This window comes from Pinus tabuliformis, chromosome J (assembly GCF_031772625.1).
Source record: "Pinus tabuliformis cultivar Carrire ecotype Pingquan chromosome J, CPIR1, whole genome shotgun sequence".
In the NCBI taxonomy this organism is placed as follows: Eukaryota; Viridiplantae; Streptophyta; class Pinopsida; order Pinales; family Pinaceae; genus Pinus; species Pinus tabuliformis.
The window spans coordinates 1,022,860,664-1,022,888,622 of record NC_142295.1 but is presented as its reverse complement, the minus strand read 5'-3'; the positions used below and the strand labels follow the sequence as shown (position 1 = coordinate 1,022,888,622).

The window sequence follows — 27,959 nt, the reverse complement described above, 5'->3', positions numbered from 1 at the left end:
AGTACATGCAGAAGGACATGTTCACTAATAAACGAACAAATGATGCATGCAAAGAGATGTGCTCATGAACGGATGATCATGCAAAGATGTGTTTGCAGACAGACGTACGGACAAATGAACATGCACTTGTCGCAAATGGATGAACCTGTCAATCATGCCAACATACAATCGAGGAGAAGTGTGCAAATGAAACATCAAGTGAACCCAAAGACCATCGAAGATTCCATGCACTTTACCATTTGGAGGTGAAGCTATGACACACCATGAGGACATCCATCACCCAGCAACACTGTAGCTCGACATGGACACCAACAACAACATGAATGTACTAGCACTGTCATGTCGAGTCTTTTCATGAGTCATGTCATCCACATATCTATTGTGGGACATACTATCAATCAATGTAATGTAACGTGGAAGTCCAAGAGACCCACTTGTTAGATGAAGAGTCATGTAAAGTCAAAAGGTCATGGAAGTCAAATAGTCATGAGGGAAGTCGAACAACCACAAGGTTCAGTTTCACCCTTGGCTATAAATACCCGCTCATTTGTACATGCAAAGGACTTTTTCACCTCAGATCCTCCCACATAGCCTTGAGAGTTTGTAATTTTTTCTTTGAGGAGGAAGTAGTGGCTCCAATGCCTCACCCATGGGGTTAGTGATGTATGGTGTAACAATGTGTCTTTGAACTTTTTCTTATTTCAGAAGCTTGCTAACTGGCCATCATGTTTTCACACATGTATTGTAACTATTTATAAGACTGATCTTGAACACTTGTAATGCATGTTGCTTTAGCCTGTGTTTAACACTTGAACATATTCAATTGTTGTAATACATATATATTAATGATAATGTGTTTTATTAACTATTAATGTTGTCATGCCTGTGTTGGTTACTTCCGTATACATCAGACAAATCTTTCACATAAACTTGCTATAACAGTTGTCGCACTCGCGCGGACTCCTCCATTGTGTGTTGTACATGTTATCCTTCCCTTTGTGTTGTGACTGCCGCATCCGTGTGGACTAATCTTCCGGAAGCTGTGCATGTCCTGTTGTGTTGTGTGTTCCTAACAGTGTTGGGGCTTCCTCTCGTCTGACTTGGGACTCACTCCCACCCTCTCCCTCTATTTTCCAAGAACCATTGACACAAGTAACAGTAGAAATCACCAAGCACGTGAACCTCACTACTCGAAGATAAAGCAAATATCTCTCCAGCGTTGAAAATCGAGAGCTGAAGCAAATCTTTAAGGTAACTGCAACCGGGTCATCATAGCAAATGAGACTCCCACACCAAACGGTGTGAGGTCTAGTTTGAACTTCATACTGGGGTGATCCCCTGAATGTTGGTGGGTCCAACATTGTCAACATTTCTGGCGCTAGAAGGAGGGTTGCCAGTTGTATATGGCTAAACATCCTCTCACACTCACTCATCAACCATCTGGTCAAGGTAGTAACTCACACTCCCTCTCACCTACGTGTGACTCTGCAGTTGGTTACTTCTCACCTCCCAGGACTGAACATGAAATTCCATATCATCACCTTTGATCTGTTCGTCCCATCACCTGCTAGCTCTCGAAATCATTCGGAGTCATCCCAGGCATACAACACCTTCCATACGCATCAAAGAAGCCAAAATCCACTCCCACAAGGGTTGTTGTATCGTCAATGGAAGAAGCAGTTCTTGCCACAGTTGAAGGTCTAGCAGAAGCTATTGAAGAAGGAGAGGAACCTCTGGCCTTTCGGTAAGGGGAATGAGACACCCTTGTGATATTAGGATCAGACTCTAGTACAAGAGGCAGAGGAGAAGGTAGCAGAGGAGGCAGAGGTAGAGATGAACCAACAGATTCAGATCTAGAACCGTCAAATTTTAAGGAAGAGGAAGAGGACGAAGAAGAAGAAGAGATGGATGACCAAAATCTGGAATGGATGACTCAGGGACCATTTGCTCTCCTGAGTGTTTTGCAGAAGATGCTAAAGTGAATAGAAAGAATGAAAATCAAGTTTAATCGTGACAGCACAGTAAAGGCAGAAGATCATTTGGACAAGTTCTACCTGCAGCTGTAGACCCTTGAGGTATGGTATGACAATGTAGCATGTAGATTGTTTCCATGTACATTGGACGGTCGCGCAGCTGCATGGTATCACAACGTTCCAGCCAACTCCATACATAACTAGGTTGCATTCAAAAGCATGTTTCTTGAAAAGTTTTTTGTTGATAAGACCCCAAATATGTTACTCAAAGAATTGGGAAGCTTGAAGATGGAGGGGAAGTAAAAGGTAAAATATTTCAATTAGAGGTTTACACACATATTGAATAGGTCTGTAGCAGACACCAAACCTCATGACTCCATCACTATTGATTACTACACATCCACACTTCTGACCAGCATTGAATTGTTCATCAAGCGAGCTGTGAAACCAAATCTATTGGAAAACTGCAAAGAGCCTATTGCTGTTAAGAAATACCTCTTCACGATTGGAGTCATTAAGGATGATGAACCAACAAAGGACTCCAAAGACACGAGCATAAAGTCCCAGGTGATGGTGAGCAAAGGTAAAGACAGGGAAGAAAATGATATTGAAACCCCCACTCGCCTCGTCAATAACTTGACAACAGGAGTGTCTGAGCTTAAACACTGGAAAATAGACACATTTGTAAGAAGCCACCCACCCAAACAGAGAGAAGGAAGCATGTCATTAGGCAGCAACTGGTACCCTACAAAAATTGTACAGAGCTCTATGTTCCAACTCGATTAGTGTGCAAATTTTGAGTTCTATTCATTCCACAAAGAACATCACCCAGATGACTCTTGTTCGAACTAAAAGCGAGTCGCAAGCTCTGTATGTAGTCATACATTTGATGCATAAAAAAATATGAAGGAAGAACCAGAAGACATGGATAATGACAAAGGTATTTCACCTAATGAAGCATCAAGTTCTGGGCATGTGGTGAACATGTATTAGTTCTAGCAAGCAATGCTGAAAACAAACACCAAGAAATAGCCCCTAAAGAAAAATGATCGTTACAATCTTAGGAGTAAAGGGACTCCCCTTACACTTGGCAAAGCACAAGAAAAGATGACACTGCTATTAAGGAAGGTTGATTCACCAACTGACCCAAAGCAAAAAACAAAGAACAAGTCTGGGAAGACAGCGACAAACAAAAGTACATCCATAGGCAACATAATGCAGAACACTCTGCCGAACAACATGAACATCAGTCCTACCCCAGACATCTCATTGAGTCTACCACCTTTGGACTACAACATTGTACATGGCATGAAAAAAACTTGCATGAACATCAGTTTGTTCGAGTTAGCTAAGATCTAGACTCAGTGAGACATCTTGCTGCACACATTGGGACAAACAACAACGGACAACGCAGCCTCTACCAGCAAGTGAGAAAGCATACCTTGAGATCACATTCTGTTGTGCTAAACACACTTTGAATGGAAGAAGGAAACTCAAGTTTCCCTACATTCCTTCTCTCATTTGAAGTTTTCAACTATAATGTTCAAAACTACTAGGTTGATTCTGGCTTGGCATCCAATGTCATACCGCTCTCCATTGCTAAAAATATCAAAGCACAATGGAGAGAGACATCCACGCAGATCATCCAACTTGATAAAACATCTGAACCATTAGTGAACTCTGAAATGTGATCATCTGACTATCTCATGATAGTTGAGTCCACCAATGCGTCAACATAATTGTTGTGGACATACTAGAAGCATACGATATACTACTCAGCAGAGACTCATCCAGCAAGCTGAATGGATATTTTGTTATAAACTGGTCTCACATGTGGCTTTTGTACAAGTGCAGAAACAACCAAACCTGGGTATTATCCAAGAGGTATATGAGGCATAATGTCACTCCCATCAATGGTGAGAATGAATCGTTGGCCTTTGCAAAACTTGTGTTTGGAAACTACCTCCTAGAGACAACATTGGGGTGTTATCCTACACAGCTAGCTCCAACCCCACCTAACACATAGTTGGGACTCCTTCCTTGCCCAATTGATGGTAATGAAACATGTATAGTACAATGTACCAATAGTAGCAATAGCAGTAGAAACAATAGTAGCAGTAGTACAAGCACATCAAACATTCCATGTACAAAAAAGTTGTGGACCATCTACTTTGACGGATCAAGGACACATGATGGATTAGGAGCTCGAAGTGTCTTGATCGACCCATACAATAGGAAGCATCTAGTTTCAAGGCACTTGGAGTTTGAGTGCACGAACAACATTGCTGAGTATGAAGCACTTGTGTTGGGCTTGCAGAAAGCCATCAGCCTCAACGTGATTGCGCTCAAAGTGGTAGGTGACTAAGAGATAGTGGTACGACAGGTATGTAACACCATTCATTATTTGACACTGCATATCAAAAGTTACCAACAAGAGTTATGGTTACTAATCTCTAACTTCCAAGCATTTAACATCACTATTGTACCACATAGGCGTAATGCAGCTGCCAATGCTCTGTAAAATGTAACTTCAAGAATGTCACTGATTAGGGATAGATTTGCTATTGAAATTTTGTAAAAACCATCGATCCTTGAAAACATAACTAACTTACATGTGTTTAATGATGATCAACATATACTTCATTTCATGGAAAACGCTGACGTCTTCAAAGATGCATTGATAGATAACGATGAGCACGAGCGCTCTCTACAAGAAGAATCTGGTAACAGGAAAGGCCACATTATCACGAAGGGTGTAGCATAATTGGAAAATCTTTATGACCTACAAGAATGTTTTCAGGGGCTGAGGATCAACAAAACCCACAACTCCACCATGATGCACGAATTGATCAACTTGGGAACAGAACAAGATCTGAAGTTCGTCAATCTCGGCACATGTTGTACATAGCAAGAGCAGAAAGCCTTTGTCCACCTATTTAAACAATACTGAGATGTGTTCGCATGGACATATGATGATCTAAAAACTTATGACATGTGGATAATCCAACACATCATTCCGATCAAAGAAGCAGTCAAGCCATATCAGCAGAAGCTGAGGAAAGTACATTTGTCACTTGAAACTTGCATACAAAAAGATCTCTCCAAGCTGTTGGATGCATGGATGATATACAAGGTTCATCATTCCATGTGGGTCTCAAACCTTGTTCCTATACGCAAGAAGTCCGGGGAAATCCTCTTGTGTGTTGATTTCCAGAACATGAACCGTACCTCAAAGAAAGACAACTACCCCGTGCTGTCTATGGACCACATTATGCAAATAATATATAGGGCACAGATGTTTTCCCTACTCGACGGTTTTTTAGGATACAATCAAGTTCTTGTAGAATAACCTGACAGACTTAAGACTACCTTTCGTACCAAGCGGGGTACGTTCGCTTACAGAAAATGTCGTTTGGGCTTGTAAATGTAGGTGCAACCTTTCAGCGTGCCATGGATATCGCTTTTAGCGGACTCATTGGATAGAGCATAGTGGTATACCTCGATGATGTGACTTTGTTCTCAAGAAGACGTGAGGACCACATACTCCATGCGAAGAAACTTTTGGAGAAATGCCGGAAATTCGGGATTTCCTTGAATCCCAAAAAGAGCATATTAGAAGTGTCTAAGGGGAACCTTCTCGGACACATTGTTGTGGAAGGATCAAGGTGGATCTAGATTGGGTCCTGACTATTACACAGATCCCTCACCCAGCCAACAAGAAAGCTATGTAGTCTTTCTTAGGCGAGATAAACTTCCTCCAGAAGTTCATCTCGGATTATGCACAGATAGTCAAGCCCATGCAGGACATGATCAAGAAAGATGTAGTTTACAGCTGGGGAAAGAGGGAAAAGTATGCATTAAGCAAGCTATTGTGGAAGCACATGCACTATACAACCCAAAATTCAAGAAGGATTTCTTGCTATACATGTTTTCCTCTGATAATTTTCTTGATTTAGTACTCACTCAGAAGGACGAGATGAACGATGAACATCCCATCTCCTTCATGAGCGCAATATTGCAGGGACCAAAACATAACTAACCCATAAGAAAGCATATGAAGTTTACAAGGCGGTGAAACACTTTAGGCCCTACTTGCTGAAGAACCACTGCATAGTCTATGTCCCTCACCCAACAGTCCACACACTTCTTTCATGACATGAACTGGGTGAACGACTGTTACACAGCATCTTGTCACTGTACTCCCTATTCCTTGATCCTGGAGGACCTCTACAGTGAACCCCGCATGCTTTTCCTTCATGAAGAAACTCCCATTGTGTCCCTCTTCATGAGTAGATCATTTCCCTTTTGCACCATTTCCACTGAAACTTATGTTTTTCCTAGTTTACAAGGCCAGCGCTAATGACCTTTTTCTCCGTCGTGCCGATGTGCAGAGATTAGCACTATTCCCTGTTCTGATTGGTGCGACTGAGTTGTGTTCTAGTCGTGTTGGTACTGTTGTGGAAAGTCGTTTAAATTAGAGCCAAAGCTTCCAGCTCTAGAGGCTCTGTAATGGAAGTCAGGTAAATGGTTTGGCCAATTGGGTCGAGGATGACAGTTTGGGATCCTTTCCCCTATAATGATGGAACTACCTCAATGGATAAGTCCTTCTCCCATGAGAATAGGATCCATCTCCCATCCATATTTCCTATATAAACCTCCCTTCTTCCCAAGCACAAACTAGTCAAAGTTAGAGTGTTGGCCGAGTGTGAGTATACTATTTTGATTAGACAAGCAAGCTATTACTAGTTGTAGCCATCTAGTTGTGTGAGGGAGAAGTGTGTTTAGTTTGGAGTGAATTATAAAGGGAAGAGCCTTTAAACTATTGTTGTTTGCAGCTGTCATGGAATGATAGCAAAAGTGTGTGGGAACCTAGTCTTGTCCTGATGATGAACCACACTGGTTGGTTTGAAACGCGTCGACAAATGGTTTCTCATGTGATTTTCGCCGAAAAATCTCTCGTAAACTTGATATGGATCACAGAATCCTCAACTCTACAACCTCTTGTTAGAGGAAGACTACAACGTCAAGACGAATGGTTGTAATCTCTCTTTGATATTAATATATGCAACTATTGATTGATTTCCTACATGTTTTGTCATATTACATATTCATGGCTTAGTTTTTCTTGACTTGTTAAGTAGGTTGAATTGCAATTTGTCTATTATTATGTTTGTGTGTTGTTGTTGTTTACTTGTTGTCATGCAGGAAAGTGTTCCCTCTGTGGAGAGAGGCAACTGCTCTAGCCCTAGAGTGGGTCTAGTCACAAACAAGGACAAATCAACAATAGCTTTCCTTAAATAGTTTGAGTTGGAGGCCTACCTCAACTGGTGGTTGATGGAGTTTCATTGTGATGCTCCAGCTTCCGTTTCCTTCTCCTAATGAATAATCAACCTGAAATAATGCAAAGGAAATACAACAAAGCACATAACTGAAACAACAATGATCTATCTACCCACAAAGTCAAGAAGTCATGAAATATCTAGTACATTACATACAAGACATAGGAAAACATCATTGATTGCATTAATTATGAAATAGAGTAAGCTTACAACCAAAGTCTTGACGTCACAAGCCTTCTCAAAGGGATCCAGTCAGCTTGTTCCTCAAGCATTCACTCTATGAAGATGGACCTCCCAACATACAAGTCTCTCTCACTCACAATTTTTACACAAGATCAAAGGCACTTCACAACCTTCCTCAAGCTCTCAACAATCCCACACTTGTCACACTAACACCAGCTATCTAGCAAACTCACAATACTATTAGGAACACTCCAAAGAATAAGAATTCCAAACTAAAAAAACTAGTAGCACATAGCAATGGTGAGAGTTTAAATAGGAGAAGGAGTCTCCATGAAAGTTGGGAGGATGAGCTTATCTCCAAGTAAGGTAGCACAAATGATGGAACAACCATGCCAGAGAAAGAAGGGCGACCTAAACTAGGCCAACAACCAGGTCTGGAGTCATCTGGAAGGCCGATTGTTGGAACAAATTCGCCCAATCTGGATCATCGCGGGCACATAACTGGTCTGCCGCGCTGACATCGCTATTGAATAACGTAGCTAGTCATGTCATCATGGGAAACTACAAGAGACAGTTGCGCTGGCACATGAAATTTGACCATCGCGGGAATCACGTGTACTTCCGCGATGGCAACGCTTCTGGACTATTTTGGAGCACTCTTCAGCGCGTTTATTTGGCCAACAGACATAATGATGCAGAAACCTTTGGAAAAGTGGGTCATTTGGCAACATCAAAGAGCACGAGCATGAATGATTTTGGACTCATGACACAGTAGGAAGACTAGAATGAAGGCAGTGAGAAATTACTGTGTAACAGGTTCCCGCTAAAGTATGAAGCTCGAGAGAGAGGGAGGGGTGAAATTCTTTACGAAACTAACTAAACTGGAACACCATCTGGAAGAACCTGCACGCAAGTACAACTGATATCTCTGATAATGAATTACATGTAGTCTAGGCATGGGCGCAACCATCCAAAAGACATACGAAATAGGTTTGTGGTATGGATGCATCCATCTAGCTAATGAGACCATGATGATGATAAAGGTATGGTCGCAGCCATCCATGAAGACTCAGGTATGGTCACAGCCATGCATGAATGAGTCATGTAGTCATAAAACCAATCCACTCAGCCCGAACATGTGTAATCTGAGTTCGGGGTCTTGAAACCATCCGATCATAGTACAAATCCTAACATGTGAATAAATGTGCTGAGTTCGAGCATGGTAGAACATCGCTTGATTACCAGCCACTGATGAAAACTGTTAACAAGCGCGAGAGAAACCACCAATAATGTCAATGGATCTCAAGGTACTATCCAGCACAATCCACGAAGTGTGAAAAAGGAGCTGAAGTTGAACACCCATGGAATCACCCAATCGATGACCAATGATGAAGGTCGACCGTCAGGTGTGAAGAACTTGCCATTGAGGCATGCAAGCTCTAAGGTACCAAAAGGAGATCTCTAGGTCAATCTCCTGGATAATGAGCTGATGTCGACAGGAGACGACCTATCGCAGGAGGGCCATAATGTTCCCCCATCAACGACACGAGATAAGGAACAAGAGGTAGATGGCGAAACAGAGTATCAGAGGAAAAGATGAAGGTGTAAACTGCAGAAGGATTATACTCTTGAACATGTCGGCGACACGAATCCGCAGGGGGGTGTGGCAGCATTCAGGCATCAATGGATCAGAGGCTCGAAGGAGATGGCATGAATCAAATGGAATGAGGCAAGAATGATAACCCAACCCACGAAAGGCCAAATGATGACGTATGGATGTCCCAACCCGATAAGAAGCAAAAGTGTCGATGTTCAAGAGTGACTAGCTGCCATAGACAATCAATGATAAACCTGTTGTTGAGTCCAACCTAGTAATATTTTAATGAGCCCTAGGAAGGAGAAGCTCGAGTCTCGTCATGGTGTCGAGTCCAATGTCATCAGGGTTTAACGAGTTTGACATAGGTAAAACTCGGAGTCTTTTTTATGTTTAGAGAGTTTGAAAAAGACACGGAAAAGAAAAATCCAGGGGGGGTCCTTTTTCGTAGGTTTGTGTCTTTCGAGCCCAGAAAAGTATAAAATGATACTCGAAAGAACCACCTGACCATTATGATCGAGGAGTACTTTTCGTATGTAGTGACTTCGACCCAAAAAAGTAGAAAAGCGGTCGGAAGCACGTCGTTTCGTAACCGATAATGAGCTTGAAACAAAAAAGGCCCAGTAATCTTTTTTGTTTAAACGGTCAGAAAAGAGCTTAAAGGCGACCGCCTCTTATTTCTTTTTAACGAGTCAAGAGGGAAAACTCGGCAATCTTTTTGTCTTTAAATAGTCAGAAAAGAGTTGAAAGCAGACCTGAGTCAAGAGGGAAAACTCGGCAATCGTTTTGTCTTTAAACAGTTAGGAAAGAGCTGAAAGCAGACCTTCATTTTTATTTTCTTTAACGAGTCAAAAAGGGAAAAATACTCGGCAATCTTTTCATCTTTTACGAGTCAGAAAAGAGCTTAAAGGAGACTCGTTCTAGAAGAACGAGTGGTATAAAGGGTAGCAACTGGTTCCGGCAATGGTGGAACTACTCAAAACATGTAATGGTGAAGAGGCTGGCTAATAAAACCACTCATCGCTGCGGTTCCTTAGGAAAGGAAAAACAATCAAGTTAAAGCATATGATCAGCCAAAGAGATGGTGGCGATGGAATGAAACAACCAAGGCTCATCTAGCAGAAATTTAGCGGATAAACGGCAATCACGAGATGTAAATCGGCTATGGGTTCATTTTTACACAAGCTTGAACCATGGAGAACTATGCTTGGATTCGGTTTCATGTTTACACAAGCTTGAAACAAAAAAAATATGATTGTTATAAGTTCGCATGCCCCCAGCATAATAACACAAATCGAGGTACATGCCCCCCAAGCTTCATTGCATTCAACGAGGTGGATGGAATGAAGGTTCACTTTCGATATCTTGGAAAGACTCTACTTGGATTTTACGAGATCTTAATCAAAGACTCGATTTGGAAAAGGAGTTGTTTCATTTTTTAATGAGGTTGACACAGCAAATGAACTATCCTCATAACCCTTGTTTCATTTTTTAACGAGCTTGACACAAGATCAGGAACTATTCTCGGGATCCTTGTTTCATTTTTTAACGAGGTTGACACAAGATCAAGAACTATCCTCAAGACTCCTTGGGCACCTTTTTTCGTTTTTTAACGAGGTTGACACAAGATCAGAACTATCCTCGGAACACCTTGTTTCATTTTTTAACAAGGTTGACACAAGATCAAAACTATCCTCGGGCACCTGCTCATGGGCCATATGAGAACATGGCTCCCAAGAGGTCTTCGCGAGATGGAAGAAACACAGTTTGGGAGGAATACGTGTCATGATGCACCAATGACAGATCGGGTTCCAATGCCCCTAGTACATGATGTACGAGACCATCTGCATGATCAGCAGCAGATGCAGAGATGGAACGGGTAGCCACATAATTGACCTGTGGCAAGGAAGGTACTGCTTGCGAGCAAGAACCGAGAGGGGATGACAGCTGCACAGGAGGCACCAGGGGACTAAAGAACGATAATTGATCTATGGTCACCATTCTTCCGTCGTGTGGAAAACAAACCACACGGAAAAGTGAAGAGATGAGGGCCCCCATGGCATAAAAATAGTCACGAGCAAGGAGAAGATTGAAAAATAAAGCACCGTGGACAACCATTACATCTTTATAGACGGTTTTACCCCCCAAAGTAACTGGAAGATTTGGGAAGATCCCTAAAGGTTGACTAGTTCCTTCGTCAAATGCCAACAGATTCTGTGTGACTGGCACAAGTGGTGGGGAGCCCAAAGCTTTCCAAGTAGTGGAAGGCATAACACTGACAGATGCACCCTCATTCAAGACAGTGCCAGGTACTGCCTTATCATAGGCATGTACTGTAATATAGAAAGGCACATGGGATGGAAGGCGGAATGTAGTCAAATGACTCCAGTCGAAGGAGATGACAGAACTACTTGGTGGGGGAATCGTATGATTGCCTCCTACTCTATAGGAACTGAAGAAGGACTCTCCGAATCAGCTGGGATAGGATTGTCGTTCTCAGACTCAGAAGAATTTGATGAGACGAGAAGAACATGAGCATGATGCTCTTCCGAAATAGAGCGATCAGCAGGTGGTGATCCGGAGTCGACACTCTTTCCGACCAATGGCTGGTCTGGAACAGGCTTAGCACAGCCAGGCTCGGAAGAAGGAGGACAGACAAGAGAAGAATCTGAGTCAATCTCTTTGTCAATGGAAGGAGGGTCTGGAGAGAGCCGCTGATAACCAACAGGAAGTTGGGGTGAAGAAGCTGTAAGACTTTCCTAAATGGCGGAAGCTTTATCCATGAGCGGACAAAGGTGAAGGGGATGGATGCCTTCACACAGTCTACAGGGGAATCAAATCTTCCCTTCCTTCTTACCATTGCCAGTTGCTAGAATAGAATCGCCTTGAGCTTCAGAGGATGATGAGGGACGAACCGGATCGTGAGACCATACTTCTAGGATCCTTGGAATGCCAAGACAATCACGAAGAAGATGGTCACCCTTGCATAACCTACAAGGAAACTTAACCTTCTGTGAAGTAGCAGAAGGTGGTTTGACTTGGGATGGACTTAGAGCGGTAACTGCACAGGTAGCCTTGGATTTATCAGACTTATTCTTCTTCTTCGTCTTCTTCTTCTTCTTATTAGGCTCCTGGTTACTTGATGTGAAGCTTTCACAAGGCGAAGGAGGAGAGGAGGAGGAAGAAACAAGAGAACATGGCGTAGGCTTAACCTTGGAATCAACATGTCTTGGTTCGGACGAAGGAGATGGTGGAACAGGAATCATGACACTCAGGACCACCAAGGTTAAAAACAACCATACGGGCAAACTGATGGTTATCCCAGGTAATGACAATGTTGCCATATACGGAGCAACGACATTTCCGAAGGAAGGAAATGGACCAGGATTTCCATCTGAAGGAAAACCTTGGCCGGTATGCTTGGGGGATGTTGCCATCGAGAATGAGAAAGAACCCTACTCAAGCTAACACAAACAAGATCTAACCGGGTAAATGTGAATCATGGCCGAATAAATTTTAAGACGTAGGAACAAGACTTGACCTTTTCATTTTTAAAGAGTCGAGAAAAGGACGAAAGGTGACTCTAGTCGCCTTCGAATATTTAATGAGCCTGAAGTGAAAAGTGCTAAGATGGACCTTTTCTTTTAGGAAGTCTGAAAAGGAACAAAAGTGACTACTCTGGAGAACTAGGCAAAAAGGTTTACCAAACAAATCCATAAAACTGCATATACACCTTGGCAGTCATATGAAAACCAAGGACTTTCCGTACGACAGTCAATCTTCCTAAATGTTGTGTTCGGTGCTTTACAACTTGTAAGGCGGTAGACATGGCTTCCTATGGATAAAGGATGATAACCTAGTGGGGTCTCCCCATATACTCAACAGTATGTGGGAGCAAAAATCCGTGCTAGACCACTATTGAGTCACAAAAGGAGGAATCACCCAACCTTGAGTGGAAACAAAAGTGACTAGGTTTAACAACGCCGGAGCACGTCTCTAGCATAGACCTCTAAATGTGTGTGTTATGTTCCAATGCATTGTTAGATTTATTCAGTTCATTTTAAAGTTGATCTTCGATTATGTTTCAGTTTTCAGGCCTTACCGTCTGTATATAACAAAACCTAGGATGTAGCTAGAATGAATGAAATATCGATTTTCTTCAATGAACACCTACCTATGGGAAGGTAGAGAGATCATTCTCGAACCAAGAAAACCAAGGCAAAAAACAGTCACTCAATGCAAGTAGACATAAATTCTTAAAGTGAACGGATACTACTAATGATATCTAATCATTCACTTTTCAATATGCAACTTGAAATACAAATTCACTTTCACTTTCGCATGCCAAATGAAATGCAATCTTTTTGATTTGATGCCTCTAATCTAAAGAAACCAATAAGCAACAAACAAATGTGGAAAAACGGTTGATCCAAACAATTGTAATCTATGTCCGGGTAGTGAAGAGAAATCAAATCAATGCCGAGATTTGTCCAATAACAATCACTAAACAATCAACCAAAAGTAAGCAAAGGGGAAGGCTCAATCAAACCAACAACAAGCAGCAAACGAATCTTTGCAAACAGGAAACCAAGCCAAATTGATCTAAGAGACTTGAAACAATGAAACTAGGTCACAAAGCAAGAAAAAGAAGATTCATTTAACAAAGCTCGCAAGAGTGCCTCAACCTCTAAACAGTGAAAAACAAGTCATCAAACAAGTGAGAACAACAAGGGACTAGCAAGACTGAAGGATTCAGGAGGCAGAATTGAAAAATTCAACTCTACAGTGATCAGCGCAGGCAATACACTAGCAATAGAGTGTTGGTAAAGAACAATATGCAGCAACAAAGCGATGTCAGCGTGGAAGTAAACGACTTTTCCACAATGGTCCGATTTACAGAACCATCGCAACTGTTAAGTGTGATAACGCGATGAACATGATATTACAAAAAGGGTGACGTAATGACAGCACAGCTGTTAAATTAAAAAGCACGATGATGTTCAAAAAAGAAACAGGCGAACCAAAGATTCCCAAACCAGAAACAATTAATCTTTAAGCAAATAAGGACATTTCCCAGATCAAGCCAAGAAACTTAGAAAATAGATAACTAGTTCCCAAACTTCAAAAGAGAGTAAAACAAACAGATAACTAGTTCCCAAACTTCAAAAGAGAGTAAAACAAAAAGCAAGGCAAGAGTAAACAAGAAAAGAACAAAGGCCAAGGCTCCCCAGTGGAGTCGCCAATTTGTGATGCAGGAAAGTGTTCCCTCTGCGAACAGAGGCAACCCCTCTAGCCCTAGAGTGGGTCTAGTCACAAACAAGGACAAATCAACAATAGCTTTCCTTAAATATTTCGAGTTGCAGGCCTACCTCAACGGGTGATCGATGGAGTTCCGTTGCGCTGCTCTAGCTTTCGTTTCCTTCTCCTAATGAGTAATCAACCTGAAACAATGCAAAGGAAATACAACAAAGCACATAACCAGAACAACAATGATCTATTTACCCACAAAGTCAAGAAGTCATGAGCTATCTAGTACATTACATACAAGACATAGGAAAACATCATTGATTGCATTAATTATGAAATAGAGTAAGCTTACAACCAAAGTCTTGACGTCACAAGCCTTCTCAAAGGGATCCAACCAGCATGTTCCTCAAGCATTCACTCTATGAAGATGGACCTCCCAACATACAAGTCTCTCTCACTCACAAGTTTTACACAAGATCAAAGGCACTTCACAACCTTCCTCAAGCTCTCAACAATCCCACACTTGTCACACTCACACCAGCTATCTAGCAAACTCACAGTACTATCAGAAACACTCCAAAGACTAAGAATTCCAAACTAAAAAAACTAGAAGCACATAGCAATGGTGAGAGTTTAAATAGGAGAAGGAGTCTCCATGAAAGGTGGGAGGATGAGCTTATCTCCAAGGAAGGTAGCACAAATGACGGAACCACCATGCCAGAGAGAGGAGGGAGACATAAACTCGGCCAACAACCAGGTCTGGAGTCATCTGGAAGGTTGACTGTTGGAACAAATTCGCCCAATCTGGATCATCGCAGGCACATAACTGGTCTGCCATGCTGACATCGCTATTGAATAACGTAGCTAGTCGTGTCATCACGGGAAACTACAAGAGACAGTTGCGCTGACACATGAAATTCGACCATCGTGGGAATCATGTGTACTTCCGCGATGGCAGCGCTTCTGGACTGTTTTGCAGCGCTCTTCAGCACGTTTATTTGGCCAACAGATGCGATGATGCAGAAACCTTTGGAAAAGTGGGTCATTTGGCAACATCAGAGAGCATGAGCATGAATGATTTTGGACTCATGACACAGTAGGAAGACTAGGATGAAGGCAGTGACAAATTACTGTGTAACACTTGTTTCAGGAGCTTGAAGAAGGAAGCGAGAGATTCCTGGAGCGAGAAAGCCAGGACATCATCAAATATGATAAAGGACCAAGAGGTAGGCCCTCTTGATTGATTCTAACCTAAGAAAATCTTCCATAGAATGTATCTGTTGTGGCTAGACCCATTATTGAGCTAGAGGAATTCGTTCGTGTCCGCACTTATAATTTTACTTCACCACAAATTGGTGACTTCACTGGGGATCCCAATACTTTTGTTTGTTTTGGATTTCATGATTTCATGAGAACTTTTCTAGTTTCACATTTTCCCTTTGGTTTTGTTTCTTTTCTCCTACTTACTAGCCTAAGTCTAAAATTCATAGTAGCAAATCTGGTCCCTATTTTGATTTTTTTTTTAATTTTTCCTTAGTTCCCTTGGACAATGCTTTTAATCGGCTGACAGTCACGCCGACCAGTGTGAATTACGGAGGAACAGTCGCGCCAACCAGCTTCTGGTGCTTGTTTTCAGTTAGGCGGTCACGCCGATGCCTGTAAGTGAAGATTAGGGCTTGACCCCAATCTTGGCCGGTGTGTATTTATCTTTTGATTTTGACCCCGTAAGCGTTTTAGACCATTTTATCCCTAACTAGAAAGCTTCATTTAGCTTGATTTGTGTTCTTTCTTGGTTTAGCCCACCCTCTAATGTGTTAAGTCTAGCCCTGTGTGAAGTTATTTTATATTTTTTCTTTGAATCCCTCAATCATCACTATTTTTGGCCAAAAATTTTCATCAATCAACCATCAGCGCTAGTTGTAGTACTGGTTAGTCATGCCGATCGGTGCTACTTTTGGCCCAAACGTCACCCCAGTCACAGGGGTAAGAAAAATCAGAAATTCTCCCATTCCAATGCTAATGTGTCTTGACCCTCAAACTCTCTTCTTACTCCCAAAGGTAACTAGGATGCTTTGTTTTCAATTGAGTGAGTAAAAGAGTCTTGTTTGTTCTCTTATTTCGAGTGTCTCTTTTCTCTTTCCAACCATAGATTACATTGCTTGGTTTTTCGATTGAAGCATTTATGTGTTTGGCTTGTTTGATTAAGGGAAGAAGATGCTTTTAGTTTCATTTATAATGCTTTAGATTTGATTAATGTTGGTTTGTTCATAATTGTGAAAAAATTCATTTAAAGTGCTTTATGTGAAAGATTCATTTTGCATTTTATGAAAAGGAGAACATCATTCTAGTTTACTTAAGCGAAAATATTGCATTAGTAGTGTTATTGAGAAGCTATAATTGCATCATCATAAACATTGGAAAGGAAATGAAAATTATTTTGTTGTTAAGGGAATATTAAGTGCATTTAAGAAATTTATTAGAGAAAGATTTCATTCTTTGATTGTTGCATTGATTTTGTGTTCCCTATGTCTTAATTAGTGTTAACTTTCATCGAACAAAGATCCCCTTTCTCATATAGTTGCGTATATGAATTTTTAGATGACAGTGGTAGGGCCTTGTCATTGAAACCTAATTCAAGATCAACCGTTAAAATTTATTCAATTAACCTAAGGAAGCATTGAAACTTAACGCTCACATTTAGTGGTCTAGGCTAGAGACATGTTCCAACGTCTTTAAACCTAGCAGTTGTTGTTAGCTTCGGGGGGATTTCCTGCCCGTTCTTCTTGGTTCGTCGGGAGGTATTCTGCAGTTCATGGTTTCCTGGTAATCCTCTTTACCTAGATTATCTAGAGCAGTCATTTGATATTTTTGACTCATTAAACTTAAAATATCATTTGAGCACTTGTCCTTTTGAGCTTGTTAATTGCGAAAGCGACTAGAGTCACCTTTCGTCCTTTTCTCGACTCTTAAAATATGAAAAGGCAAAGTTTTGTTTCAGTGTCTTAAAATTACCTACGCACGAAATATTCTTGGTTAAAGCTATCTTCCTTAGTGATTCTTTAGGATCAATTCCAATGGAAACATTCCCAGAGTTTACCAGTTAAGGGTTCCCCTCGAATGGGAATCCTGGACATTTTCCTTCTTTTGGAAATGTTGGTGCTCCTTATATGGCAATGTTGTCCCTCCCTTGGTTAACCATTGGTTTACCTGTTTGGTTATTTTCGACCTCGGTGGTCTTGAGTGTCCCAAATCATGCCCCGCCATCTCCTTCATTTGAATCACGTCATGATGATTCTAAGGTTGACCCCTCACCTTCTACCCCATTTCTTCAACCTCCTCTTCTCCTTCGCTTGGTGAAAGTTTGAAATCCTATAACCAGGAGGATAAGAAGAAGAAGAAGAACACGAAGAAGAAGAAGTTAGATAAGCAAGAGGCTAATCGTGAAGTTATTACTCCAAATGCACCCCCCATCGGCAAACATTCTGATCCTTCGTGGAAGGTAAAATTCCCTTGCAGGCTGTGTAAGGGTGACCATCTCCTTCGTGACTGTTCTGGCATTCCCAGAGTCTTCGATGTATGGTCTCAAGACCTAAACTGACCATCCTCGTCAACCTCTGGAGATCATGTTGATGTTACGCCTTCAGCTAATGATGGTAAGAAGAAGGGAAAGATTAGATTCCCCTGTAGGTTATGTGAAGGAGAGAATATTCTTCACCTTTGTCCTCTTATGGATAAAGCTTCCAAAGTTTTGGAAAACCTTACAACTCCTCAACCCCAACTTCCTGTTGGTTATCAGAGGCTTTCTTCTAACCCTCTCCTAGTTGGTAAAGAGATTGAATTGGATTCATCTCTTGCCCGTCCTGCTCTTCCTGAGTGAGACTCTCTTGTGTCTGTTCTGGACTAACCATTGGTCGAAAAGAGTGTCGACTTGGGTCTGCCACCAGTTGCTCACTTTGTTCTAGAAGAGCGTAGTGATCATACTTCTCATGTTCTTCTTGTCTCCTCATATTCTCATGAATCGAAGAGTGACCTTCCCATCTCAGTTGTTCAGGAGAGTCCTTCTCCTATTCCTGTATTGCATGGGGGAAATCATATGATACCCCCACCAAGTAGTTTTTTCGTCTCCTTCGATTGGGGTCCATTGACTTCTTTTCACCTCCCTTATTATGTGCCTTTGTAGATCACAGTACAAGCCTATAATATGTGTTACACTAAAATTTGTCACCATTACTATCTGCAGTTAGTATGGCTTCATCAACTGTCATACTATCCTCCTTGGCAAGCCTCATACCTCTGCTCTCCATGTCAAACTCCAAGAAAGAGAGAAAGTCATTAAAAATATATATATCTCTGGGTATAGAGTTTCTCTTAGCCTTACCTGCGTCTACGCATCCCAAGTTCACAATACCTGCGTACTTGTACGCTCTGTCTATAAAGCAATGGGTGCGTACTCCTGTAAAGGTCAAAAGGCGCAAGTTTCACTCCAAAAAAGTTACTTGTGGTCATTTCTAGAGCATTATAGAAGCTTGTTTGATGTGTATGAAGCTCCTCCAGATGGTTCATGTATCCCTACCAAAGAGGAACTTACCCATCAAGAGGGGAGCTATCCCATCCGAAGAGGGGCTTATCCCATTGATGGTGGACCTGAATAACTTCCTCTAGAGCACTATAAATACAGGCATTGGGCCAGAGGGAGGGGAGGTTGAAAGCTGAACATTCCTAAGGGTAGATGCTGCTGGAATTAGGACTCCCTTGTAAAGCTTGAGAGGAGAGATTCCCATCCTTTCCTAGCCTTATTTTAGAGTGGGTGAACTGATCAAAGTAAAGGAAAACTCTTGCTGGACCCTAGGAGGGACTTGCACAACACCAAGGCTCAGGTTGTAATGGTTCCTTTTGTTTCCTCTTAATACAAATGAACTCATTTTTCTCAACAGATTGTTATTCATGATTTGTTTCATATACTCCTTGGTCTGTATGTTGGATATGTATTGTTTTATGAGTTTATCAGGTGCTATTTAATCTTTTGGCTTGTTAGTGAATGCAGGTTTCAAAGAGAAGGAGGAGCTCATCTGGATCGGCGAGGCTGGACTACTACAAAGCGTTGGACTTAAGGTATGTTAAGATCCCCCGATTACTTGTATTCTCAATGCATGTTTAGAGAAAGGTAGTGTTTATTTGTCTTGTTTGTCACTAGAAAGCTTTTGCTTCTAGGGAGGTCGGTTGTGTCCGCACTATCGACTCTTTCCGCATGACAACATTTATTGTAATCCACTCAAACCAAATTATTAGTTTTGCGCTCAGTCTACAAAATTTCAAAATGTATTAGGTGAGCAGTAACAAGGAGAAGAAGAAAAAGTTGAGTCTTTGGTGGTCCATGAGGAAAATTAAAGGATTTGGAGGGGACAAAGAAGCTTTAAGTTGAACAGGCTTTGAATTATTATGCCAAGCCACCAAGGGAGGATCCTCCAATTTAGGGTGTTGAGAGGGCTTCTTCATATGCAAGAGTAATTAAATAGACCACTAGTTCCCTACCTATCATGATAGGACAAAAAAAAAGAAAAAATCACACAAAAGAGAAGTTGAGTGGAATAAAACATTGGTTTCCTAGTGTTTGCTTGCGAATTTCGACTATTCTTTACTAGGCTCTATGTATTAGGTATTTTTTGTCAATGTATATTTCTATGTAATAAATTTCTTAGATAATACTCATGTGGTACTGGTCATGACAGTGAAAAAAGTTGATGTAAAAAAAACTGTCCTTCTCCCTGATTTGGCTTGGGGAAGGGGAGAGATAGGATTTTGTCAACTCAACTTAGCTCTCTTGTCTCAGGTTATATAGGAATGGTTGTAGCCCCCAATATTTTCTAGTTCAAATACAACTGCTAGTACTAACAAATTTCTTTTGAATATAATTCAAACTGGAGCACAATATGTATGGTGCGAGAAAGTAGCTATTGGGTTTCTCTTGTGATAATGGAAACATATTATTCCCTACTACTATAATATTGTTGCTCGAATGATTTCATAGTACATTAATGTTTCTCATGGATTTGTTGGTAGAAGAGAGTGTCGACATGAGGTAAATATATCTAATAGTTTTGTGCATCTACGAAGAAATTATATGTTTTCTTAGTTGACTGTTAAACCTTCTAGTGTTTTTCACTAATCTATAATCATTTGCATGGGACTTTACTAGCAATTAGGAATTTAGGACACATACTTTTACAACCATTGATGAATACTCCATATATTGGTTAAGATTGTAAGAGGCAGTCTTATTGCATTGTATTGCTTTCTTCCTATATTATTGTTTCTCAAATATTAAGAAAATTACTAAGAGAGAATTACAAGTGTCTTTAAACATTTCATGTATCTATTTTTTAAGAAATGAATTTTTGGCATTTTTTGTTGTTGGAAGTTATCTTATTTTCATGGATTTCCTACGGTATTTAGAAAATAAACTCTATTTATAAAAATAGGTAAAGGTGGTACCTAGAAATGAATATGCTTAGTCAATTATTGGCATTTTATGCATTGGGAAGTTTCCATGACATTTGCACGGTTTTCCTATGGTAATTAGCAGATGAACTTTATTTATAAAAACATGGAAAGGTGGTACGTTCAAAAATCTATGGCACAATTTTAAATCTATGGTTTTATATTGGTAAATTACAACCCATGTTCAGAAAGAATCAACATGCTTGGAATTTCTTTTATAATTTCACTCTTAGCACTGCAAATTCACTTTCTTTGTAGTAAATGTCATGCTTTTCTTTTGGTATTCATCATCTAAACTTATTTTGTTTTGGGACTCATATATGTTAAGCCAATTTAATGTTCTAATTGCACCTAACTATATAAAGTCTGATAACCACATTATAGGACATGCAACATGTTATTTGACTTATAAAACCTACGTTGGTTTTGTAGATTCTTGCACTCCTTGTTAAAATATATCAAAAACTACCCTCACCTTATTATTTAAGCATTTGTCACTGCCTCATGTTTCTGAAGGAGTCTAGAACTGTTGCAAGTATATTGGAGAAACTCCTAAGAGGGGACAAGGTAATTTTTTAGGAAATCTTGATAGTGGTTGCATGTTTCTTTGTTTAAGGAAATTTTGATAATGGATGAACTTAAGCTGATATTGGGTTGCATTTTCACTATTTAGAATTGAAACCAATATTTTTGCTCCCTTTTTTGTAGGATAATGCCTTGTTGGCCTTTCAGATAGAATTTGATTTGCTTGAAAATGAGGATCAGACTTTCCTAATAAATGTTAGAAACCAACTTCCTGAGCTCAAGTAGAAAATCACAAGAAGTGCAGATGTTAGACAATCTTCAGTTGTTCTGGGTGATGTTTCTAATAATGGAACAATGCTTTGGCTTAAACGTCTATTGCAATGGATACCTCTGATGGTGTACAAATGAAAGATGGTGCTACTGTTCCCAATGGAGCTAATAATGAATTGGATATAATAGAAGTCATTTATGAAGAAAGACTAGCAAAGATTAAAGGAATTTTGTCTGGCGAAATAGCTATACTTCTGATATTGCAATTTTTGTATAGTCACAACAGGTCTGAAGTCTCATCTTGTGAAATGTTTTTGAATGTCATTTTTTTTGCAATTTGATTTAGTATTCCCTAATCTGCATTTATAACTTTTGTGTGCTTTAACTTGTAGTTGGATTTTCTAATGAAACTAGTATGCAACCATGTTAAAATAATGAGAAGATAATATTGTTCTAAGTTCTATCAATGAATGTTGTGAGTATATTATATTGGGATTTTGTCCAAAGGCATCATTACAGAGATAGTTGGGCACATAGTGGGGAGCTTAAGCATCGAATTCAAATGGTCACAATTCTTCTATTGTTTTTCTCTTGAGAGTGACAAAGATTTATATTAATATTGGAACTGGAGATTACATATATAAGTTGAGGGAAACACGAAGCACCCTTTACTTGGACATGAAAAATACAACTATTAAACTATAAAAATGAGAAACAGGAGTAGAACTCTATAGCCAGATATCCATGCTTCCCTTGTCCTTTAAGCTTCTAAAAAGAATGAAAGCTAATCAACCTAACAACTGAGAATTTAGAAGTTGCAACTATTGGAAATACTTTGATTGCATACATATACAGATGGTAACAAGATATGTACTGTAAATCATTTGGCTTGGTTGTGGTACTAAGGAATTTTTGGAGTTGATACATTGATGTCACTATGGTGCAAATGGATCTCCAGTCCCCCCATTGGTGTTAGCGATGACCTCATTTTCCATCCCACTAGCCTCTTTGATATGCTTCCACTGTTTCTCATCACTTTTCCAATCTCAGTGTTTGAAAATCATTTGTCTTGGCCATGGTGTTAGGGAATACTTGGGACTGAGATGTTGAAATATTTGTTAGGAAAATGGATATCTAGTTCTCCCACTGGGACAATGGCCTCATTTTCCTTCACATGAACCTTTTTTTCATTCTTCTTATTGGATGTTTAACTTAGTGTTTGAAAATTTCTCCATGGTGAATTTGCACATCTATATTATCATGTTGATCTTGTGATTTTGGACAGAATGAGATACTTAAATGGCTTCCACAATCAATTTGAGTATTGTATGAAAATTATTTCTTGCTTGTGTAATCAATTGACAATTAAAGCCCTATCATGGCTGCCAGAGGTTCTTCCATATTACTTGATTGAATACTTGCATTTCATGCAAATTTACACTTGGACTCTTTCTGTCATAAATTACTCAAGATTCAGAAGGGATGGAATTCCTTCCAGATGCTCCATCAAACATTGATATATTCTTGTCTTGATATTTAAACCACCCAAAGATACCACTTCTGTGTGGATCTGAGGGCATTATTTTACCTACTACAGAATTTAAATTATCTCATATTTGTGTTTCTCATCACATGTCTGATATCAATACTTGAAAATTTTTACAAGGTAAATTGACACCTTTTTATTATCCTATTGATTCTATGATTTTGGGAAAAGTGGTGTATTTTAATGGCATCCACAATCAATCATAAATCCCCAAGATTGGTTTTAAGAGGCCACTTGACTTCTCCAGTGGATGACCTTCTCCCTAGAGCACCTTTCCCACTTCAGGTACTCTCTAGATGTGCCAAGGCATCCCTTGCCGACTAGAGAAGAACTAAATTGGGCCATTAGAGAGGAAGTCTACAGATTTTACATCCAAATTATTTGGACCTCACCTTTGGAAATTGGATATCTCTTGGAATTCGAAATTCAATGTAAATAAAAACATTTATCTTCATCCTATAAGGTTTCTCGGATCACAACCCTATATGAAACAACAATGGAAAGAGTACAATGTTTCAGTTCAGAACACCCCAAACTTCTTGGCAATTCAAGGAGAAAAGATACCAAATCAAAGGGTTAAGTTTCAATCCATTTTAAGGCAACTCATCTGCCAATAGCCAAATATGAAAATACCCTTTCACAACAGTAATAATGGAATCATGGAAAAAGTAAAATAAGCAGCTTATACTCTTCACTTAGATGTCAAATAACTTCACAATTATGATTTTACTTGTGTCAAATCAACAACAAATATATGGTTGTAAATAATAATGCATAAAGAACATATGTAACTAAATAAAATTTGGAAATTGCATAAGTTTTTGGACAACTGCAAACTTAATTAACGTGCTCAAAATGAATCACATGTACACATCATGGATTTATCTCAAGTTTGGTACAAATCCCCTCCCCGTTCTCCAAACCCTAGCTAGGGTGAATCGATAAAACCATAGCAACCAAGAAGATCCAATATGAAAGCATCACTCTAACACATCCTCCAAATCAAGAGGTCCTCTCTTCATTCTCTTCTTCACAATTCCACCCTAGAGTTTGATTGGAAAACCCTTATTTCTGATCTTCAAGGGATAAAACTTAACCCTAGACCCGCAGGATGCTCCTTGTGTGCAACGTGCACCAATGTGAATGAGAATATTTTAATGGAAAAACTCTCCTTCCTCTATTTATATGAGAGATAAGAGAGGCCAACAATTCAATGTGGGACTCAACCCTTACAAGCACTTGTAGGCCAACACAAGAGAGATGATATGCTCTTTAAGTAATCGTGTCATGTTTGGAACTTCATCTTCTAGATTAAAGTGAACAACTATTTAATAACAAGCACATTTACTTAAAGTCCCCCTCAAAATATTTTATCCTTGTTGGCCTTGGTGAATCAATTTTCTTTTGTAAATCATATAATATAATTTAATGTTTTTTTTAAGGGTGGTTCACAAACACTAGGTGGCCGCTACACCCATGGGAAAAATCCATGTAGATCAACCCGAAGGGATCTACCTTCCGACCAAACAAGAATGGCCTAACCCCAAGGGCGTTGAGGAGATTTGACCCCATGACCTCCCAACTGGCGAGGTACTTAGCAACGGGAACTCGACCAATTGAGCTAACCCTTGGGGCTACAATATAATTTAATATAATTTAATGTTGTTTAAATACATTTGGTATTGGAAATTCTCTAATTAGTTTTGTAATTTTCTTTTTCCAAGGGATGGGATAATGATGGATAGGTTTCTATTTTTACTACTGCATGGATTTTTTTAAATTTAAATTTAAAATTGAAAGTTTAGATATGTCAATGTTACTACTTCTAAATGCAAGAGATTTTTCTAAACTAAATCAATATTTGTTATGTGCAGGTCAGATCTCCTCATACTGTAAACCATAAAATAATATATTGAAATGCACAATAGTGTATGCCACAATGCGACCATTTATGACAATGCGTTGATGCATGCTGGAACAATTGCAAACACTTTCCCCAGGGAAAACTTGGTCATTCAACTGTGATTTTATATTTAAAATAAGTTTGTGTTCACATTTAACTTTTTCTTACAGAATTTTGTTTTTATATTACGATATTTTATGGTTTTGATCTGCTGTGTTACTAGGATGGCTGAGCAGAGCCACAAACTGGGAAAAATTTAGTGCTACAGCTGGCTTGGGAGTCATTCATAGGGGTCATATTCAACAAGGATGTTCTTTGATGGCTGCTTATATTCCTTAGAATTGTGCTAGTGGAGGTGGAAGTCCCTTTTTTTAGGGTGAAGCCCTAAATGCCTTGGGACTTAGATAGGCAAATCATGGAGAAGGGATCAAATAGTTTCTTCGTGAAATCTTACGCAATGCAAATCTTGAAGTATCTCATTCCTTTGCAAATATGCAGTATTTTATAATAAAAAAGTTGATTCATCCTATTTTTTTGGCATGTTTTTCTCTGAAGGGAGCCATTACAGATGTGTGCTATAATTTCTATGGTAATTCAACATGGTGCATGCTTGGGTTTGGGATTGGCAGCTTTATCAACTGTCGATGAAGAAATTTATGAGGATATAAAGAATATCCTCTATTTAGATAGTACAATTGTTGGGGAATATGTAGGTATTAGCACAGGTATCCTTATGGTTGGGACTACAAGTGAAAAATCTAGTGAAATTATTGCATATGCACATGACACAACATGAGAAGATTATCAGGTATTAATTGTTTTTGGTGTAACAAAGAACTCTACTTTCAAATAAGTCTTTTACTTGAAGCTATTAAATTTTCCTATTTTGCCTTAGTCTACCTGGAAGATATGATTCTAATTTAGAAATGACAGGCAGGGGTTCTGCACATGGAATAGCCCTTACTCTCTATGGAAGAGAAGAGGAGGCAAATACACTTATTGAACAAATAACATGGGATCAAGATCCTATTTTGCAATATGTTGGAATGTATTCAATCATCTTGGCATATTGTGGAACAACCAATAACAAGGCTATCTAACACCTTCTCCACTTTGTTGTCTCAGATGTCAGTGATGATGTGATAAAAACTGCAGTGTTGGCCCTTGGGTTTGTTTTATGCTCAAAACACGAGCAGGTTAATTTTTTCTATGCATTTCGATAGAATTATCTTTTTCTAGACAAAATCATAAGTGGAATGTTTTGCATAAATATGTCGGCAACATTACTACTGTTTCTATTTTCTTGTGTTGATTTGACAATTTTCCTTGCATTTTCACAGACACCACAGGTTAGATCGTTACTTTTCGAGTCTTACAATCCACATGTTAGATATGGAGCACCTATAACAATGGGTTTTTCTTGCGATGGTACAGGATTGAGTGAAGCCATTTCACTACTAGAGCCTTTGACATTAGATGTAGTTGATTTTGTTGAAGGAGCTTTAATAGCAATGGTTATGGTTCTTGTTCAGACCAATGAATCGTGTGAATGACGTGTAGGTAACTTCAGGTATGTTATCCCCTGGACTTTAAAATGGCCTAGCAGTACTTCATGGAAGTTCAAATTTTAAAATAAAATATTTCCATCACTTACCAAGTTGTTTTCAAAATGTTGGTATATATGTTTATTTCAATTTTCACAAAGTTGAAATGATTTCTTGATATTGTTTCAGGTGTCAACTGGAGAAAATAATTCTTGATAAGCATGAGGATACCATGAGTAAGATGGGTGCAATTTTGGCTTATGGTATTTTAGATGTAGGTTGTAGGAATGTAACTATTAAATTACTTTTAGTTATATGTATGATATAATGACTATAGTTATTGGAATGGAATTCTTCACACAGTTTTGGTATTGGTATCAGCTCATCTACTTTTCGAGCTTGTCTTTCGTACCAACTTCTTTTATTGGGGTTAACTATGACTTGAATACCCCAAAGTTTGAATTTATATTTGATGCAAAACCTTCATTGTTCGCGTATCCTCATCCAATGGCACCTCCAACAACCACCTCAACTACAAAGTTTCCAACCATTATTTTTTCAACATCAGCAAGGGCTAAAACGAGAGGAAGAAAAGAAATAGATAAGACAAGTATAGTTGAAACAATATCTGGTGATGATGGTAATACATTTGTATCTGATAATGGTGTTGTGTTCTTTGGAAAGGGCCCAAACTCTAATGATAAGGACGGTGAACCAATGCAGGTAATTAGCGTTATTATTGAGGTGCCTTTTGTCAAGATAAGCTTCTATTAAAAATGAATTATAAAAGTACTCATGAACATATTGGTGGAATTTATTAATTGGAGAATGGTGCTCTGTGTTTATTTGTTTCTTTGTTCACTAGTTTTCTTGTGTTTTTTGTAAATAGTAATATCCTTCTTGGGGTGGATCCAAATTTTGAGATTATTATTGATTGATAAAGGTAAAAAATGTGATTCATATTATGTAGAACAAGGGTATTCATCTTATGAAGAACCCTATTACACCTTTATCCATAATCTACCCTAATTTCTGTGGGAAGTTACGGTTGTTACTATCCAATGATAATGATAATTCTGATCCCTGATTCTATCAAAAGAGTATCGTGCCTCATCATTAATTGGTGACTTATATAGGACTTCAAAATTGACCTCACCTAATCTGAATTGTTGCAAAACAAGAGCGATGTTGTCTCAATGAATGTATTTTTTTTAAATGAAGTTCTAGAATCATGATTTATAGGTCGATTACTTGGACAACTCACAAGAAACACATACAATGTATCTGATGCCAAATTTCAAGAGATGAAAGCAACATCGTAGATATGAATTTTGTGG

General features: G+C 39.3%; 1 pseudogene; it reads left to right on the top strand.

Annotated features, from left to right (window-relative positions):
- The first annotated feature begins 1,667 nt into the window (after window positions 1-1,667).
- Window positions 1,668-27,709, top strand: LOC149230339 (26S proteasome non-ATPase regulatory subunit 1 homolog A-like; annotated as a pseudogene).
- The last annotated feature ends 250 nt before the right edge of the window (window positions 27,710-27,959 follow it).